Below are 15,507 nucleotides of genomic sequence, written 5' to 3'. Positions count from 1 at the left end.
TTCAAAAACAAAAAAAAAAAACGCATGCTGTTCTTGGTTTTATTTTTTATTTTTTTACTTCAATTTTTTTTTAAAAAAAAAACTATATTATCTATACTAAGAAGGAATGGGTGGGCTTAGCCTCACAATTACGTAGCAATAATATGGTTTAAACTCGCATTTGGTGAGAATCGAATCTAAGACGTAAGATATCTCACTTACAAGTAGAGATGAATACCACTAGACCATAGTAGTAAGTGACTTTTCCTTCAAATTTTTAATATGAAAAGGGAAATTACAACACTGAACTTCTCGGGCAAGAAGGGGCCCTCACCCCAATAATTTTTTCAGCCAAAATGACCTCTGAAATTGTTATAATTTTTTACTTTGTCATTGATAATGAAAATTGATTGATGTGGTATCTGAATTTGTTTACCGTAAATCATTTTTGTTTCTCAATATCCTCATTAAGTGGAGGGATTGGTTTAACAAAAATACGCTTAAAAATGTGGTCACATGGTTATTCATGACAATTTAACGAGGATGTTGACAAATTTTCACAGGACCAAAATGATTTACGGTGGACAAACTCAAGTACTAGTTCTATTGATTTTTATTTTTATAAACCAAAGTTAAAAGTTATGCGAATTTCAAATATCATTTTGAATAAAAGAGCTGGCCAAATTTTAGAATAATTAAGAAAATGACATAATGTAGTATAGCATTGCAACGAAATTGGCATCTCGAAACATGAGAGGAGTGAACATAACGTACTCAAAGAATTGAGTTATGTTGGAGTGGGTTCGAAAAACCAAAAAGAAATAAATTGTTTACCAAGCTAAAACGAAAAACTTTAAATAAAAAAAAAAAAACCAAATCAAAACTAAAGAAACCGAACTGACCCAAAAGTTATTGGTCGGTTTGAATTTTAGTGGTTCAGAAATCAAATCGTAATTAAGTGCAAATGGCGTCATTTTACACTTAACCCGCTATTAGGCTTGGCAAACGGGTCGTATCTGTTGTGTTCGTGTTGTTTTCGTGTAACACCTGTTATCTTAACGGGTCATGTCGTGTCACACCCGTTATCTTAACGGGTCCTTAACAGGTCGGGTCACTTTACCCACCCAACCCGTTAATACAAATATATTTTTTTTCTTAAATTTGCACATACCACACTTTGACACATAAATATTACTTCAAAACATTAAAACACATTTGTCGTTTAAGTACTACATCTACACTCGAAAATAAGAACCTAATAAACAAACATCCATACACTACTAGTCTATTACAAAATATTAAATGTGCAAGGATATGCAAAATGAAAGAGTTTTTGTTTTCAAGGTTGTGAAGCATTTCTCAAAAGTTTAAACCTTGCCAATGGAACTCAAAGCTTGCATGTTATTCCTTTTATAAAATCCTCAATTTTCATCGATCATCATGACATAAGATTTTGTGGTATCCACTAGTGTAAATATTTTAAATTGAAGATCGAACTCATTCATTGTATTCATATAGGGTCAAGGAGTGTAGCTATAAAAAAATCATCAAAATCGGAGTTAAAATAACCGTTAAATCGTGATTTTTCTTTGATAACCATCGAAAAGTTTTGTTGCGACAGCCCGTCCCTAATTTTACGAATTTATGAATTTTAAAAGGCAAGATTTTACGAATGTGCCCTTAGAGGCAAGGGTTTTGATTTTCGTTGATCTGCGTATGGTGAGGCGTATGAAATTTTGCTTTAGCGTATCCCTGAAGTATTCAACAACGCGGGCTCGTAGGATCAAGCATAAGAGGATTTGGAGTTATGGTTAAAGTTTTACGGAACTGTAAACCCGAGAAGTATTTTGGTTTTAGTTAATATTTATACTTATATATATATATAAGTATTTTTAGTGTGGATAGAATAGGAAAAAGAAAAGAAGAGAGTCGGAGGAAGAACAGAGGAAAAAGAAAAGAAAAAAAAAAGGATTGGGCAAAGCTGTCCAATTTGGAAGAAGAAAGAGAGGGCAAATCAGAAGAAGAGAGAATGAGAGGATGGCCAACCAAAAGAAGGAAAGGAGGGAAAGGAGGGATAAGGAAAAAGAGGGGAGCAGTCGGGTTTTTTTACCCGTGCGAAGACCCGGTTTTGTAGGGTGGTTTCCCGACGGTTTTCCGTCCAAATTTCCGGTTTTCTTCAACCTCCCATTGCCCTCAAACACTCTCAAGATTTCCCAGCATCCAATTCGACCCAAAAATCAACGAGTTTTGTTGTGATTTCGCGAAGAACACCCACACGGGTGCCGTGAGATCTTTGCTCCAAATCTACCATTTTTGAAACGATTTATTCCAATTACCACTACCCATACACTTCCCTTGAGCCTAGAAACAATGCCCAATTGTTGGTTGGAGTGGTGGACTTGAGTAGAGGACGAATTGAAGCACACCTAATTCTAGGGTTCTGACGGGTTTTGATAAAATTGGAGCCTTTTCAGGCCAAATTGGCCTTCGTCACAGGTATGAAAGTTGTTCTACTCATTGAGATCTTCAAATCTGCAAATTTTGGTAATTTTTAGAAATAGTTGATTTTTCTGGCGAGTCGGGGCGGCCAACCTCCACCTACGGCGGTGAGCGCCGAAGCGCGTGGCCCGAGGGCCTCCAATGTTATTTTTAGGCTATATAAGATGCCTTGAATTCAGTTTTGAGAATTGAATGACGTAGATTGATCGTTAGAACCAAAATTCTCTAAGATACGTTAATAGGCTATTATATGAATCGACGATCCGACCGTTGGATCGTCATCAAACTTTAATAGGTTATTATTCATAATATTTGAGGAATATAGGAGCTTACGGATTGGGAATCCGATGTACGGATCTCCTCAAATTGGATTTGTAAGTTCGTAAAATAAAATGTTAACCGCCATTTGGTTTTGGCAATCGGCGGAGATTCGATCGTTGGATCGTTCCGAAACTTTAGTATGTTATTCTAGAAGCATAATGTGGATCCTTGGAAGTTACGGATCAGAGATCTGATTTGTAGATCTTCTGGACCAAATTGCGTAGACTTATGTGCGATGTAAGTTATGTATTGCATCAACGAGAATTTTGAGATATGGTTTGATAATTGGTCACAGGCCCGATCGTTTGTGACGCCTTGATGTTCGTGCTAGGAAGTTGTAGCATGGACTCTAGGTGAGTGGATCTTTCCTTGCTCATCTTATGTTTCATGATTGATAATTCTATAAATGCTTTTAAATAGAACTGAGAAACTTATGCCATGACATATATATATATATATATATATATTTATATGTTATAAAATACTATGAGATGGTTGAGTTAGAGTTCATCGTGATCTATCCATATGCGTATTACTATAAATGATTATTGTGAACTACAAATGACTTGATCCCTACTTAGGGTACGTAGGTAGTCTAATGAGACGTTAGATGCAGCCATATAAGAAATGAGATTAAATAATTGTGACCATAGCCTTGTTTAAGGTATTGAGCAATGTGTGTGGGCTCTTGGTTTTAAGTATATATGTATACGCTTGATGTTCTCCCAAAAAATGCAATTAAATGATTTATGCTTTAAAAATGTCATGCATATTAAATAATGCTTAAATGATGAGATGAATTGTTTGCAAATATATATATATATATATATATATATATATATATATATATATATATAATTGTGGTGCTGTGAACGCTCTGAAGTGCAAAGGTGAACGTAGGACATTCAGGTAAGTTCAGGTAAGTTTAAGTAAATTCAAGTAAGTATACAATATTAGTTGAATCGATGAGGTTATGATATGACTACATTTACGTTTATAGCAACTCCAACATTGTCGTACAGGTTGCCTATGAGTTGTACATGTTATATTAGATGTATTTAAAGCTCATAAAACTGCACCTAGGGTGATTGCCAAAGATATGGCACATGCCTGTTATTATAATGTCACCTCCCATACCATATGCTCATATTGGATCCAATTTAGGTGCACAGTCTTGTCGTACAGACCACCATAGGTGGTTCCGACTCATAGGTGACTAGCGATTTATCGCATGGCTATTTTGAGTGCGTAGCATTGAACATAACTATATTACACCTAGTCTTGTCGTACAGACCCTATTAGTGGTTCCGACGTATGTGCAGTGTAGTGCCGTATAGGTCATTGTAGTGACTCCGGCTTATGTGCTAGCAATGATTCATGAGCTATGATTTCAGTCGTACAGGTCACTAGAGGTGACTCAGGCTTATGTGCTAGCAATGATTCATGAGCTATGATTTCAGTCATACAGGTCACTAGAGGAGACTCCGGCTTATGTGCTAGCAATGATCGGCTTATGTGCTAGCAATGATTGATGAGCTATGATTCAGTCATACAGGTCACTAGAGGTGACTCCGGCTTATGTGCTAGCAATGATTGATAAGCTATGATTTCAGTTGTATAGGTCACTATAGGTGACTCCAACTTATATGCTAACCATGATTGAGGAGATATGTAATACGATGAGCTAGCATATATGATGAAATATATAATGAACTAGTATATGTGATGAGATATGGGTAAGTCATGCAGGGCACCATGGGTGACTCCGATTTGCGTACTAGTATGAGTTATTAATCGCATGATCATTTGACAGTATTGATGAGATGTTGTGTGTGGTATATTATGAATTCTCTGTAAATTATTCAAGTGTTGTAGTGAGGGATTAAAATGTTTTATATGTTTTCTATTAGTATTTTACTTACAGGGTCACTCACCCTTGTCTTGTCTTCACCCTCTAGGTTTCATTAGCTGAGTTTTCTTATCATCAAAAACTCGTGGCGATTCTTAGTATCGGAGACTATTTCGAGGGTATGATTCTTAATTCACTATTTTGTTCTTACTTATGCTCTAACATCACGTGTACAGTGGGTTTATTCCCGCTCACCAGTGCACTCTGGTATTTATGCACTCTTAGGTTTAAATTTATTCATAATCTTTTCACATCATCACACTTTATGGCTTTGTCACCTTCCAGGTGTCGGCCAGCACAACTTGATTCAGAGTCCTAGTGGACATTCCGGGTCGGGGTGTGTCATTTGTCTCGTCACTTGATCTCTGAATGTTTGTTTTTTGCAATTTTTGGCGTATGCGATCTTGAAGCATATACAAACAAATTTGACGGTTAGATCATTGAAATTAGTTTCGTAGAATGCGTATCCCATCAAAACGATAGATTCATTAACACTTAAGAGTTTATTTATACTTTCATTAAGTATAACATAAGATTTTGTGGTATCCACTAGTGTAAATATTTTAAATTGAAGATCGAATTCATTCATTGTATTCATATAGGGCCAATGTGTGTAGCTGTAAAAAATCATCAAAATCGGAGTTAAAATAACGTTAAATTGTGATTTTTCGTTGAAAACCGTCAAAAAGTTTTGTCCCGTTACTTGATCTCTGAATGTTTGTTTTTTACAATTTTTGGTGTATGTGATCTCGAAGTATATACAAACATGTTTGACGGTTGGATAATTGAAACTAGTTTCGTAGAATGCGTATACCATCAAAACAATAGATTCATTAACACTTAAGAGTTTATTCATACTTTCATTAAGTATAACATAAGATATCCACTAGTGTAAATATTTTAAATTGAAGATCGAGTTCATCCATTGTATTCATATAAGGTCAAGGAGTGTAGCTGTAAAAAATCATCAAAATCAGAGTTAAAATAACCGTTAAATCGTAATTTTCCGTTGATAACCGTCAAAAAGTTTTGTCATGTTACTTGATCTCTGAATGTTTTTTTTTGGCAATTTTTTGCTGATGCGATCTCGAAGCATATACAAACAAGTTTGATGGTTGGATCGTTGAAATTAGTTTCGTAGAATTCGTATCCCATCAAGTTCAATGGTACATATATATATATATATATATTAAGTAGATTTAAATTTATTTATTTTGTACATATAACACTTAAGAAATTAAATGGTATATATATTTAAGCCGATCCAATGGTCATCAATTTTTAATATTTAATTATATATATAATTATTATAGTTTTTAGGGGTATAAAATTGTTAAATTAATATATATAATTATTATAGTACTTTTTTAGGGTTATAAAATTATAAAATTAATATTTTGCTTATCGTGTATCGTGTTACCCACGTGTATACCCGAATCAACTCGTTATCTTAACAGATGCTTATCGGGTTACCCGATAACGATCCAATTCATTATCGTGTCGATCTGAACACCTGTTAATTTCGTGTCGTGTCGGGTTATCGGGTCGTTTCAGGAATTGCCAAGCCTACCCGCTATCCCACACTTACAATTTCTCATTGCAACAACACCCAGTCACCCACACCTCACTGTCTCTGTGGAGCTAAAAATATTCACTAGGTGCCACGTTGTTTTTTGGACAAAAGAGGACAAAAATACCCTTGAGGCATACCAGGATTCCTACGCGCGAGCAGTGGGCAATTATCTTTCAACCAAGTCAAAAGTGCCCAAAATAGGTAACAATTCAAGGCCTATTTCATCAAATCCTATCTATAAGGTAATTCCCAAAACCTAATTTATTTAATATGTTTTATATTCCATTATTTAGCTAATCAATTAGCTAAATAATATATTCCTTTCAAATTTTCTAAAAATTGACTAATTAAGGGATTAATTACCTAATCAATCCCTTAATTATCAAATTGAAACACCCATTCAAACCTAAAAGTCACTAGAGGGCCGGCTATCCCCATTTCAAAACCTAATCCATCACTTTTTTCTACCTTTTTCACCATTTCTTCCTTTTTATTAGCCAATAAATTCCATAATCACCAAAACATTTCCTTTTATGTTTAATTAGCCAATTAATTGCCTAATTAAACCAAAACAAAACCTAAAAACCCTACTAAGTGGCCGACCACATTCCTCTCTAAAGTGAACCAACCTAGCCCTATAAATAGGCTCCTATTTTCACCAAATATTCAGTCCAACACTTTGGCAAAAATCCCTAAATTCTCTAAATACTTTTTCTCTCTAAACACTTTTTCTCTCTAAATTCTAACTTTGGCATCAGAGGTTCTTCGGCCAAAACCCCGCCCCATTCATCGTGGGCGCGTGAGGCTCTTGGCCTTAACCTAAAGTGTTAATTGTTTTGTAGGTGCAAAATTGTCCAAGATCAAGGAGGAAGAAATTTGCATCCACAAATTGGTGCTTTCATTGAGAGTTGAAATCCATACTCGTAGAAGACTCTCACACAAAAAGGTTTTTTTTTCTTTATTTTCTAGTCCATTTGAATATTTTTAATACGTTCTTATTATTAGAACTTTTTACTTGCAAAGGTTCTTTGATAAAATGTATAAGCAAAATATAATGGCTAGAAATTTAGAAAATTCCACAAGTGAAAATTCTAATGTTCAAGAAATGGGATTGCGGAGATCCATAAGGCTAAATGCGACAATAAGTGGAGCAGCACCACCACCACGAGTTTCCACCACGGGAGCATGGTGCCTTCACCATGGCCCGAGCCATGCCATCCAAGGCTCACGACACCAAAGACATGGCCCAAGCCGTGCCATCCAAGTTTGCATGGGCCTAAGCCCAAGCCTCGCATTCGCATGCATCACATGCTAAGCAGCCCACTCCCGTGGCCCAGCCTACTCCCGTGGCCCAGCCTACTCCCGTCGAGCAACCCACTCTCACGGCCCAACCTGCTCCTGCCGAGCAGCCTGCTCCCGACGAGCAGCTCACTCCCGTGGCCCAGCCTGCTTCAGTCGAGCAGCCCACTCTCACGGCCCAACCTGCTCCTGCCGAGCAGCTTACTTCCTTGACCCAGCCTGCTCCCGACGAGCAGCTCACTCCTGTGGCCCAGCCTGCTCCAGTCGAACAGCCCACTCTCACAGCTCAGCCTGCTCTCGTGGCCCAGCCTACTCCAGTGGCTTTCCAAGCAGCCCAAGTCGGCCCAAGACTATCTCAACCATCCGGACCTACTATCGAGCCGGGGGCATTCTCACCATATTTCTTCCACTGCCCAAGGAGGTGAATTCCTTCCAATCTCTTCCAATCCAAATGGCGAATAACACTTGTCTCGACAAGTCATAGAGTTGATGAGCGCCCTTGCACAACAAACAACCTTGGTATCAACTTTTGCAACGCATCGGGATCCAACGTGCCTCGTACGAGGTATCCCGAAGTAGGACAAGGGCAGACGAACCTTTCCAGCAGCGTCCCGGCAAGCAGCCACGAGTCGAACTTTCAAGCAGTGTACATTCCCGATTGGGCCCCTGAGATAGCGTATACTCCCGTCTTAGCACGCGGAGGAGCGTGCACTCTCGACTAGGCATACAGATGAGCATACATTCACGGTTGGGGTCACATTCCGATAGTCAACATGAGCAACCTTCCGGGCAAAGTGTTCATTCGCGGATAAGCTCGCAAGGAGCATCATCTACCTCACATCAGAGTAGTCAGCACGATGGATGGAGAGAAGCAATCACTCAATCCAGCTCTAGTTCAACCAACAGCCTGTGAAGAACTCGCTCGCCTGCTAGGAACGCACCACATGCACTGCATCCGTGGCATAGACGAGCCAAACACATGGAATAGCAGCCTAGACCAACAAGTCATGGTTGGAGGCAGCCAAGAGCTCCGCTACCCCAACAAAGGCAAATTCAGGAAGAAGTAGAGAGACTCTTGACCAAGCGATTGCATGATTTCCAACGTAACGAGGTCACTTACGAGGCACTATGACGGAACATGACCAACATAAGCAGGTCACCCTTCACGGACGAGATCGAGCAGGTAGAGCCTCCAAGCAAGTTCAGCATGCCACATTTCACATTTTTCAAAAGGGATGAAAACTCGGAGAGACACTTAAAACGCTACCGAAGCGCAATGATCCTTTATCGAAACAACGATGATCTCATGTGCAAGATATTCACCACTACTCTACAAGGCGAGGCACAAGATTGGTTCTACACCCTGCCGCCACAATCCATCCGAAATTTCTACGAACTTTCTTTGGTTTTCACCAAAGAATATTCAACCTATCGCTCGATAAAAAAGAAGTCTGACCATTTGTTTGACGTCAAGAAGAACCCAAAGGAGTCGCTTCGCGACTATGTGAGGAAGTTCAAAGTAGAGAAGGTAAAAATAATCGGATGCAACGACTCGATAGCTAGAGCAGCCTTCCAAAAAGGACTTCCAGCAGACCACTCACTGTTCGGAAAACTGATAATGAAAGAAGATCTAACTCTGGCAGACTTTTTCACTCTGGCAGAGAAGCATGCACTTTGGGACGAAGTTCGCCGATGCCCATTTAAGGTAAATCCAAGTGATCTTGAATATCAAGTTCCCCACTACTCTGAAGGAGATTCAAAGTCTGATTGGACAAGTAGTCGCATCTGAAGCAGAAATAAGCTCTACCATCATACGAGAAGAGCTGGGGGCCCGACTACCTGTGTTCCACAGACTACCTGTATTCCATAATTTAAAAGCTCTCCTCGATGCTATCAGTTGTATTCCACATTTTAAAAGCTCTAATTGATGTTATCAGAAATTCAAAAGCTAACTTCAACGATAGTTGTTGTAACCTAAAAGCTCAAGTTTTACCTTCAAATGCACACCAGTCATCATCATGATGCACTATTCCACCGAATCCTGATGAACGTAACAATTAGGCCCAAAAGACACGCCAAGGGTAGACGAACACTGGAAGGAACACTCAAAAGCAAGTTTTGTCCTCGTTGCCCCAGAAGATTTTACATAAAAGCAACATGTACCGGCAGTTGAGCACTACCTAAAACCTCAAGTTTTACCTTCAAATGCACACCAGTCATCATCATGATGCACTATTCCACCGAATCCTGACGAACGTAACAATTAGGCCCAAAAGACACGCCAAGGGTAGACGAACACTGGAAGGAACACTCAAAAGCAAGTTTTGTCCTCGTCGCCCCATAAGATTTTACATAAAAGCAACATGTATCGGCAGTTGAGCACTACCTGCTGCTGCGCGTCACACGGCCCTAGCCAACCTTTGCTCCATTATTCAACTCTAGAGTGGCCCAATACCAGAAATTGAGCATTTCCTGCTACATGTAACATGGCCCCAGCCCCACGGCTCCCTACCATGCCTTCACACCTAGCCTTGACAATGCAACAGAGCGACCCAACGGCGCATCGAAAGCAGCCGAGCACACTTTAGCTGCACTTGCTCCCTCAATGGAGATTTCTGGCATTTGCATATTGATGACGTAATACCTAGAGAAAGTACGCAAGCAACTTGAAGCATTTCAGACTTAAACTCTCATTCAAGTTCCCCGGGCAGACAACACCTATGTAGACGTACTAGCCGACCTAGGCTCCGCACTTGATCACCAACTCAAAACGTTATATTTCGGTGTAATATCTTGACAAGCCAAGCATAAAGATGAAGCCAACAGCCTAAGTGTCATAGCATTCTCATCCAAAGATCTAGTCCTAAGAAAAGCCTTCATCACTCTCCACAGAGAAGGCTTCAAAAAGATGGATCCCATATGGGAAGGTCTGTACAAGATCAGCAGAGTAGGAGGCAAGAGTAATTACACCCTCGCCACCATGAAATGGCAAAAAGATTGAAAAGCAGTGGATGGCCTACAATCTGAAGAAGTACCATGTGTGACCTCCTACTACAGCAAAACCCGAAGGCTCAAGAAGCTCGACGGGCACCACCTTACAAGCCGATGACTATCCAGTTGTTATGCAGTTCCTACCTTACAGCTAAGTTCTCATTCGTTTCACTCATTTTTTTAATGAGGAATTCAGAAGTAATCACAACTTGGCTCGACTGCATGCCTACAACAACTGATCACTCATGCACGTCAAAAGAAGACTGCGCCCTACTTAGGGACTTATCGCAGGAATTGCGCCCCCCGATGGACCAACCATGCTCTCCAATGATTGAGGGTAAACTAATTGCTCTCCAATGCAAGAGGGTAAACCAATTCCCTGACACCCATATGGGTCAGCTCTCCAAGACGGGAGGATAAACTTTACACTCCGAATATCCAGACGTGGATGAGCCTGGCTGCCCTAGTATAACTAGATGCACGATGGCTTGCGTCGGGATTCTTAGAAGTAGCCACAATGGTCTTTTTCAAGGCTTAGCTAACTGAAGGATTTTTGGTCTCTTAGCCTAATCTGTGGGGAACCGGACCCTAGAGACGGAAGGGGCACATTATGCAGTACGCCCTACAGACGACTACCCTGGAACCCTAATACTGCTACCGAGTGCACTAAGGTAGCCTACGGATTCTGGAAGACTGCCTATGGCTTGCCTTTTGAGCAGTAAAGCCGCGCTAGACTTATACAACCTCACGTTCTTGTGAAAGGTTAAACAAGCTAGCGTGCATATACGAAGTTTTATCCATTGCTGACATACTACGTAGTCGATAAGCTTCACCTCTGCCAAGCGCAGAACAACCTACACCAAGTCTTAAAGTGTTGTGATACTTGCTACGCAACCTACGGAATTGGAGAAAGCCAAGGTTAACAGCCTAGTGGTTACGCGGACTTGTCTGCTTCTGTAAGTAAGGCATCCGGCTGCCAACCCTATGGTTAACAACTTTGCAAAGTTCTACACCAACACCTATGGCTGCATAGGCTACGCGGGCTTGTCTGCTTATAAAAAGTAGCATGCTTTCCACTGGTCTATCAAGTCTAAAGGTTAGGGCATGAACAAAAGAAGTGAAGATGAAGAAAAGCGAAGGAAAACATGTTTATAAATAACTAGCAAAGGCCAAATGAGTTCAAGCAAAACAAGAGCTACAAGGAAAAACAAATAAAATCCTAAAGGCTACCTAGAAGACTATAGCAGTTTGGACATCCCACGATTACTCGGTTGCCACACCTCAGCAGCCGCGACTCTCTTAACAGCGGTATTATCCGGCGCTTCACCCTCGGCTGCCCCAGCCTGGGCACTAACCTCTCTAACTACTTCACCAATGGAAGCCTTAAATGTAAAATTAAGTAAGTCTTCCGGAGAAATAGAGAAGGTCTCGAAACCCCGAGCCCAGCTTTTTCACCTTTCAGCTGCTCATTTTCCTCGAGCAGACCAACATGGATGCTTTGCAGCTTATCCACTTCTTTCTTCAGACTTTTGTTGATCTTCAGTACACCTTGAAGTTCCAACACTTGGGGTTCAAACCTATCGACGATTCTTTTGAAGTGGATCACTTGGTTATAAGTAGTAATCAACTTTTCATCCTTTCAAAGCAACGAGCTCAAAATCTGCCATTGTATTTGCCATCTCCTTAGCAGCTTTGCTATATCTGCATCATAGCAAGCAGAGCTGTCATTCTATAATTGGGTCGTATGCTTCGCAAGCAAGCTTGAGCAAACACCTTTTTGATGCCATCAACAAACTTGGCACAAGCGTTCATATTTTCAAGAGATCTGGTTTCAAAAGCACATAGATCTCAGCAGCCTCCCCAGAAGCAGGATTAGTGGATTTCTTACAGCTGCCTACGCGAGCAGTCTTCTCATTCCCAGCAGGCGAATCAGTCTCAACAGCATAAGGAATGGGCTTTAGCGCCACTTTAGCAGCAGAGTCCACCTTATCGTTCTTCATAATAGTAAGCCTCTCCAAAGGTGAACCAGACTTAGCTCTCAACAGACGTCTTGGTACAAAATTCGGCATTAGGGGCATGACATGACCTTTATGCCGAACAATCCTATCAACAATCGTACTAACCATTCTTGACATGGCAGGCGCCACATGCTCAGATCTAGTAGCCTCATTTTTCGTCCCCTTGGAAAAAGTCAAGTCAATCACAAGCTTGGAGGCAATCAGCGAACCCGCGCGAGCGAAATAAGTCTTTGGTTTTTTCTCAGCCGGCATCTCTTGAGTAGGCAGGGAAGATCCATTTTCCTACCTTCACTTGTAGCAAGACCCACAACAGTGATTGGACGAGCCAATGCATCTGCTTTGATCCTATTCACCTCATCTTTTGGGAGTAGCCCACGTTTCTCCTGACGAATAGAGTTAAAGTAACCAACGCCATTCGTGGTACCTAGCAGGGCAGTTCAACCCAACATTCCAGCAGCTCATGAGGCCCGCAATCTCGTCATTTCTCTCAATCACCGGCCTAGCTTGCGTCATGTCCAAAAGCCTAAAAGGACATGAGCCATGTGACTCGCCTAGTATTGCGCCCTAGCGCCACAATCCGCGACCCCAGCCACACAAGCTACCCTTGGTTCTAGTCAAGTTGAGCATCTTAAAGCAGTGGTCCCTGCCACAATACCTCATCGGCCCATGCCGAGCCAACTCTTGGCCTATGCCAGCCGACGTGCCGCACCACCCCGACGGCTGCCCTGCGGTAGCACCATCCAAGAAGAAGACAAAGAAAATTAATTTTTTCTTACCTCAGTATGGCACGAAGAAGACGAAGAAAGCAACGAAAGACGGTTCTTTGCATGGGCAAGATGTAGAAGATTGCTAGAAGAGGGGGAACAAATATTCTCTAAGCTATCTCTCTCTTGTAGGGTAGAATAAATCGCTCTCCAAAGTTGATTTAATAACCCACTTAAGGTGGACTTAAATAGGCTTTAAGAGAAATTTATTTCCCTTTCCTAGAAGGATCTAATTTCCTATTAAAGAGAGAATCTACATCAAAATAGGAAGCAGTCCTAAGTTTCCTAAAGCAAGAAGATCTCTACACCTGCTGCCCTTTTCTGCAAGCAGCCCAACAGGTGTGGGGGCATTTGTGGAGCTAAAAATATTCACTAGGCGCCACATGGTTTTTTGGACAAAAGAGGACAAAAATACCCTTGAGGCATACCAGGATTCCTACGCGTGAGCAGTGGGCAATCATCTTTCAACCAAGTCAAAAGTGCCCAAAATAGGTAACAATTTAAGGCCTATTTCATCAAATCCTTTCTATAAGGTAATTCCCAAAACCTAATTTGTTTAATATGTTTTATATTCCATTATTTAGCTAATCAATTAGCTAAATAATATATTCCTTTCAAATTTCCTAAAAATTGACTAATTAAGGGATTAATTACCTAATCAATCCCTTAATTATCAAATTGAAACACCCATTCAAACCTAAAAGTCACTAGAGGGCCGGCTATCCCCATTTCAAAACCTAATCCATCATTTTTTTCTACCTTTTTCACCATTTCTTCCTTTTTATTAGCCAATAAATTCCATAACCACCAAAACATTTCCCTTTATGTTTAATTAGCCAATTAATTGCCTAATTAAACCAAAACAAAACCTAAAAACCCTACTAAGTGGCCGGCCACATTCCTCTCTAAAGTGAACCAACCTAGCCCTATAAATAGACTCCTATTTTCACCAAATATTCAGTCCAACACTTTAGCAAAAATCCCAAAATTCTCTAAACAGTATTTCTCTTTAAATTCTAATTTTGGCATCGGAGGTTCTTCGGACAAAGTCCCCCCCATTCATCGTGGGCGCGTGAGGCTCTTGGCCTTAACCTAAGGTGTTAATTGTTTTGTAGGTGCAAAATTGTCCAAGATCAAGGAGGAAGAAATTTGCATCCACAGTCTTGACACTTCCTTACCCTCAGTCCTCACTCTTCAACGTGACAATGCAGGTCGCCCATTAAGGTATTCCTCCTGACTTGTGCTGCTTGCCTGCTATGCTTTTAAGCTCAAATCATTAAGGTATTCCTTCATCCTCATCTTGCTTGCCTTCTCAGCTTCGAATTCGGAATTAGAACTCTACAGGGGTTCCTCCTCAAATCATCAAATTTGTCTTCTCATAAGAAACACAAAAGTTGTTCCAAATGTTATTGCATCTAGGAGTGTGAAGTTGGTGCATGGTTATTCACTGGTAATGTTGAATATTTATGTCCATAAATTGAGTTATTGAAGACAAAGCTCTGTTAAAAGCAAGGCCTCAAGCTCAAGCTCAATGAAATCAATTAGTTCTCATACTCGAAGAAAGTCATCTACCTCATCGCAAGTACGTAGCGATCTATATAAACAATTTAATTCGTAACAAATATTTCTTAGGACTCAAATTGTTTAATGTAATTGATTTGTTCTTGTAGGCGGACAATGTCGTCGAAACCTATGCCTCAATTCCTCTAAGGAGGCACCTTAACAAGTGCCTAGTCCTCTTGGTGGATGCGAAGAACGCTCTGGTGTGACTTGCACTACTACAATATTAGTTTTATGTGTCGGATGATGGTAGCGGTGTAATAAGCCATTATGTCGGATAAAAGATATCCGACATATCATTCAGTTAGTGTCGGATAACAATGAAATCCTGTCGGTTATAACTGCCAGTATTTTTGAATTTTTTTAATAAATATTTTTAACATATTCCAACGGATTTTAAGTTAATGGTGGCGGTTATAACAGACAAAATTTGACTATTTTATTATTTTAGTTTCTGGTGGTTATTATTTTAGTATTATGGCAGTTATAACCAACATAAATTGACTATTCTATTATTTTAAAATGTTATATTGCTTAAAAATAAATAAATAAACACATGGTTTAAAATTTTATTTTATTTTCACTCATGGCCCT

The sequence above is a fragment of the Malus domestica genome, chromosome 03 (assembly GCF_042453785.1).
Source record: "Malus domestica chromosome 03, GDT2T_hap1".
Lineage (NCBI taxonomy): Eukaryota > Viridiplantae > Streptophyta > Magnoliopsida > Rosales > Rosaceae > Malus > Malus domestica.
The sequence above is the reverse complement of the archived record's forward strand: the minus strand, read 5'-3'. Positions refer to the sequence as shown.